Below are 6,520 nucleotides of genomic sequence, written 5' to 3' on the forward strand. Positions count from 1 at the left end.
CACAAAGGGATCAGTGACAGATTTTTACAGTAACCTCAGAGACCACAATGAGGTCAAAGACAGGTTTTTAAATTTACAATCTCAGGGAGCACAATGGGATCAAAGATTAGGAACAGGGTGTGGGCACACTATAGGTAATTTTATTGTGGACCTTTCTTAGAGGATCAGGTCAGGTCGATAAAGGACTTTTTAGTCTTTCTCTTTACTCTGGGAGGGGGAGGAGCAAGAGGAGACCAAAGAGACTTCATCCTGGTCTGTCCTGTGAGCCCTCACCAGTAAAACAGTAACACAGCAGGAAAGCAGTTATTTTATAGGAAGTCCCTAATTAGGGTTTGCCTGATGTTACCTTGCAATCTGATTCAAATTAAGCACTTTTGGCAAGGGAAGTACATTAAAAAAAAAAAAAAAAAAAAAAGGAAGCAACATAGTATTCCTCTCAGTGTGTGTGGTGGGAGAGGGTGTGTATGAATGAAATTGCTCTGTTCTGGTATTAGTGAACTTAGAGTTACTCAGCTGAGTCATGTAGTAACTGCCTTGTTTCTCCACCATTGTCATCATTTTCCCCTTTGTAAACTTGGGTGATAAGGAGAGTGATGCTGTGCCTGCCTATTGTTCTTCACCCATTGTGTTAGCATCCGTTAGTGCCTTTGTGCCCATCACACCATCTAAATGATTATACATAGGAATATTTATGTGCTCATATCCTACTGTAATGAACACTTCCCTCCATCCGTCTACTTACTGATTAATTTACACCAATATAGACTCTGAGATTCTTGCTTTATTCTGTAGGTTATGATACACCACAATTATTATGTATGTTGATGCTTAAATTGCCTCAGACTTACTCATTGTGGGTCTTACCAAATTATGCCTTACCACATTAGGAAACAAGGCAAATAAGCAGTTATTTGGATAAAGAACAAAATTATTAGCCGGGAGGTGGTGGCACACGCCTTTAATCCCAGCACTTGGGAGGCAGAGGTAGGTGGATCGCTGTGCGTTCAAGGCCAGCCTGGTCTACAAAATGAGTCCAGGACAGTCAAGGCTATACAGAGAAATCCTGTCTCGAAAAACCAATAAATAAATAAGTAGAACAAAATTATTTGTTACATTAGGCCACCTGACACCACTTCTTACCTAAGTGAGGCTTCTTCTGAGATCAGCTGGAAAGGAATCCCTTTCGATGTGGGCTACCTTTTCTACCAATAAACATTTCATCTTTATCCACCTTCTAGACCTCACTCCACCCCATCCCCTTGCTCCCACTAGCTCAACAGAAAGTATTCATTGAAGACTGTGTTTTTCAAGACAGGACCTCTAAAATCCACAGAGTAACTTAAAACCTGAATGCCACCACAGAAACACAGACATGGTCTAGAAGAAAAGGGGATCACAGAGTTCCTGATCCTTTGGAGACAAGTAGATACAGATATTTTTAAATTTTAAATTATATAGTCAATGGGGTCTCTTCTCAGAAAGGTTATCAGTGGGGGTGAGTATCATTGGGACAGGCAGTGGAGGGCTTAGCGCTTTGGCTCTTGGGAAGGGTCCTGACTGGAGTGCTTTATTAAGTTCATTAACAACAATAATAGTTATTATGTGTGGTTTGCTATATCTATTTTGTTGTTGTTGTTTGGTTTTTACGAGACGGGGTTTCTCTGTATGGCTTTGGCTGTCCTGGACTCACTTTGTAGACCAGGCTGGGTTTGAACTCACAGCAGTCTGCCAGCCTCTGTCTCCCAAGTGCTGGGATTACAGGCATGCACCACCATGTCTATTTTTTAACAATAAAAAGTTCCTAAATGTCCCACGGCAAGACTATTGCCATGTTTGAAATCAGAGCATCTACGATACCCTGCATGACCCCTTCACAGGATCAGGGCTACCGATACATCCTCATGGAAGGAGTAACCTTAGGAGGATCCCTCACCTAAGGCTCCAGCCTCCCGCGTACTGCCTACCTGTCTCCGGAAGCTGCATGTGCTCTCGGGAAGACGCTATGATATGTAGGTAGTTTGTGGACCGTCGACTGAAGGGAGATTCCATCTATGCAGCCTTTGGGAGGTCATCATCCATGCTGCAGTGAGATCCCTTAGTGTTGCATATCTTTTGGGGTCATCCATACTCCTGTAAGAGCCCCTCCCCCATACTTCTATAACTAAGCCCAATAAATTCATATTGGCTCACCAAGCTGCATTTGGATGGACACCTTTCTTTGGTCTGCCCTCGGCGCCCTATCTAGAGTGAATGGACCACTGCCCACATCTCTCCACAAAAAAAACAGCACAATGGGAAACCCATCCCCTGTCCCTCTGGGTGGACAGTACAGACACACATTCTCCCGGGCCAAGAACTTTCTCCGCAGCATAGGCTTTACTTTCCTGTCCTTTGCCTGATAGGATGACACAATTCTGGTCATGGCATCTTTTACCTTTTCAAACATATGCTAGAAACTTTCTTTTAAGAAAAGGCTCCTTGACTGGGCATGGTGGCACACGCCTTGAAGGCCAGCCAGCACTTGGGAGTTAGAGGCAGGCAGATCAGGCAGATCAACATGAGTTGGAGGCCAGCCTGGTCTACAGAGTGAGTCCAGGACAGCCAGGGCTGTTATACAGAGAAACCCTGTTGGAAAAACAAAAGCAGAAGGAGGAGGAGGAGGAGGAGGAGGAGGAGGAGGAGGAGGAGGAGGAAGAAGAAGAAGAAGAAGAAGAAGAAGAAGAAGAAGAAGAAGAAGAAGAAGAAGAAGAAGCCCCAGCCTTCATCTGAAATATCCCAGTAACTTCAGCAAGACTGGACAGTAAGTGTCTATGAGAGACACTGGAGTCCTTAGCTGGCTTTTTGGAGTTGCAGTCCCTTCCCTTGATGAAACCATGATACCTTCCTGTTGGTAATATTTGGGGTTAAAGCTTTGGTTTGAGTTCTGTTGAGAACTTTTGTCTGAAAAATAATGTCTTGTATATTGTTTAGTTCTTCAGGAACTTAAGCTTCAAGACACATTTGTAACTGAATCACATTTTCCTATTTTGAGGATCACTAAAATTGTGCCAATTCCAATTTTTCTCCCATGTATTCCCTATTTCAAGACTTTTCCATTGCTTAAAGTCTGAGTGCAGTGGCACATGCCTGTAATCCCAGCACTTGGGAGGCAGAGGCTGGCAAATACCTATCAGTTCGAGGCCAGCCTGGTCTACAAAGAGGGCCAAGGATAGCCAACACTACACAGAGAAATGCTGTCTCAAAAAACCAATAATAAGAATAATAATTGGAGCTGGGCGTGGTGGTACATGCCTTTAATCCCAGCACTCGGGAGGCAGAGGCAGGTGGATTGCTGTGAGTTCGAGGCCAGCCTGGTCTACAAAGCAAGTCCAGGACAGCCAAGGCTATACAGAGAGACACTGTCTCGAAAAACCAAAAAAAAAAAAAAAAAAAAATAATAATAATAAATAAAATAAATAATAATAATAATAATAGGAAACTATGAATTTTCCAGATAAACTCCAAATCTTTTAAAATTATATTTCTTTTTTTACATATATATTTATATTATTACATGTAAATAAAATAAACTACATACAGCAGGAAGAACCATGAAACAATCAGGAATTATATAAATGTTACATTCATAGTGATTTGGCAAACTAGAAGAAAACATCTTTCCTATCTTGATGGGTCTAAAATTCTGAATGTAAATCAATATTTATCATATCTCATCTCTATTAACTTAAAACATCTATCTAGACCTTAATCCCTAAACAACTAAGCTCAATTGTAAAACTAAACTATCTGGTCTTCAATCCCATCAGAGACTTGAGAAGGAATAAAACTTAATTACCTGAAACTCCAAAATCTTTAAGTAGCTCTATGGAACCCTAACTTTGACTCTGTGTGTGAGCCTAGTTAAAGGCTCACAGAGTCTCTATTTGCAGTTACTGTTTTCGCTGGAATTGCTCAGTGAGTTTCCACCTGCTCAGATCTTGCTCTTAGCTTTAAGTTTTGAGATGAACCTGGATGCTGGTCACTTGTTTATTTGTGCAAAAGCTGCCACACCCTGTACTACACCCTGTACTATTCCATGAAGATTTACAGCTTGGCTCTCAGCCAGAACCGTGAGCCTGGTTTTTCCATCTTTGGAGGAGAGCAGTCTTTCTTTCCCTTGCTTTGAACCCAACCCACGCAGCAGATTTGAGTGTGACCTTTACCCCTGATACACTCTTGGAAAAGCAGTGTCACTCAGAACCCACAACCTTCTAGAAAGAATTCTTCTAGGTCAGAAGATTCCAACAGCTTCATTTGCACAGCTGGGTTTTGAGTCACTCTGTTTGTTCCAGGGTTTTTGTTTTGTTTTTTTGTTTTTCGAGACAGAGTTTCTCTGTGTATCCTTGGCTGTCCTGGACTCACTTTGTAGACCATGCTGGCTTTGAACTCACAGCAATCCACCTGCCTCTGCCTTCCGAGTGCTGGGATTAAAGGCATGCGCCCCCACCGCCTGGCTTGTTTTGTTTTTTCTTTTGTTTTATTTTTTTACAGCTTATTGTGACAGGAATGCTTTTCAAAATTTATTTGGAGTTACTTGGGCCTCATTTTTTTTTTTTTTTTTTTTTTTTTTAAAGAACACATTGTTTAATGTCCTAAAGCTATGTCGAGATAAGCACCATCAAGCTGGATTTTGGTCACATAGTCTACTCATCAATCATATTTTCTTGTTTATAATAAAAAGAAGAAAACATTCTACCCCACATCACCAGTACAGTGAACCAGCCTTTATGGCCAGTGAGCAAAAATGTAAACATCTTGGAAGAGACGCATCAGGGCCTAGTGTAGTGCTGGAGACATACAACATAGCAAAACCATCCATGTCACATCAAGAGGTTGGACAAGCAGAACAGCCCCCCTGGCACTGCATCCTCAAGTGGTCGTCCAGAAGTGATACAACACACGAAACAGAACACTCTGTCTAAATCTACCTGGGCTCAAGGGGCATTCCTCTCAAATCTGGTTAAAAGCTGTACATCGAGGAATCTGCCAGAAATGGGGGCTACAGCCTAAGTTTCTAATGCCAGAGAAGGATCTTCAGCAACACCAAAGAAGCCCATCGGTCTTTGGAATTTCAGCATGTTTCACACAAAGCGTCTTAGTTAGGGTCTCTTTCGCTGGATAAAGCACCAAGATCAAAAGCAACCTGGGGCGCTGGGCATGGTGGCACATGCCTGTAATCCCAGTGCTCTGGGAGGCAGAGGCAGGAGGATCACTGTGAGTGTGAGGCCGGCCTGGTCTACAAAACAAGTCCAGGACAACTAAGGCCAGACAGAGAAATCCTGTCTTGGAAAAGAAAGGAAGAAAGAAAGAAAGAATGGAAAGAAGAAAAAAGAAAGAAAGAAAGAAAAGCAGTTTGGGGAGGAAAGGGTTTACTCAGCCTTTATCTCAATCCATCGCTGAAGGAAGTCAGGTCAGGAACTGAAACAGGTTAGGAGCCTGGAGGTAGGAGCTGATAAGAAACTGTGGAGGAGTGTTGCTTACCAGTTTCTTAGGTCATCATAAATCTAGACACTGCAGCCTAACCTGCCCACAGGGCAATCCGGGGCATTTTCTCAATTTAGCCTCTTCCAGAAAACTCTAACTTACGTCAAGTTGACAAAAACAAAAACAAACAAGACAAGACAAAACCCTAACTAGAACACAAGGATTTCTCTGTACTAGTTTGTTGTGGCTATAAAATATTAGCCAGACAGTTTGCAGAGGTTTTTCCCTCACCTGGACTACATAAAGTTCATCCGAGATAGTCTGAAATGTTTAAAAGCACATGTGCAGTAAGCCTCATATGAGTTATCCTATTCCTAATATATATATTAGATGCATAAAGATGTTAAGAATAGGGCTGGAGAGATGGGTCAGAGGTTAAGAGCACTGGCTGCTCTTCCAAAGGTCCTGAGTTCAATTCCCAGCAACTACATAGTGGCAGACACCATCTATAGTGAGATCTGGTGCCCTCTTCTGGTGTATGGCATACACACAGGCAGAATATTGTATACATAATAAATAAATAAATCTTTTAAAAAATGTTAACAGTAACTAATAACAAAATGGGAAAATCATAATAGCACACTATAAAAAATTTTCATTTAAAATGTTAAGTTAAAAGCCAGATGTAGTGGCACATACCTTTAATCCCAGCACTCGGGAGGCAGAGGCAGGTGGACCGATGTGAGTTCGAGCCGAGGTTGGTCTACAAAACGAGTCCAGGACAGTCAAGGCTAACACAGAGAAACCCTTGTCTCAAAAAACAAAAACAAGCAAGCAAAAAATTAAGTTAAAAAAGTAAAACCTTCCAAGTTATTCATTTCTGGAATTTTCCATTTAATATTTTCAGATTGAAACTGACCTCAGGTTGCCAGGTGTGGTGGTGGCACACCCCTGTAATCCCAGCTTTCTTGGAGGCAGAGGCAGGCAGATCTCTGTAAGTCTGAGGTCAGCCTGATCCACAAAGTGAGTCTAGGATAGCCAAGGCTACAAAGAGAAA

Source organism: Acomys russatus, chromosome 12, assembly GCF_903995435.1.
Source record: "Acomys russatus chromosome 12, mAcoRus1.1, whole genome shotgun sequence".
Lineage (NCBI taxonomy): Eukaryota > Metazoa > Chordata > Mammalia > Rodentia > Muridae > Acomys > Acomys russatus.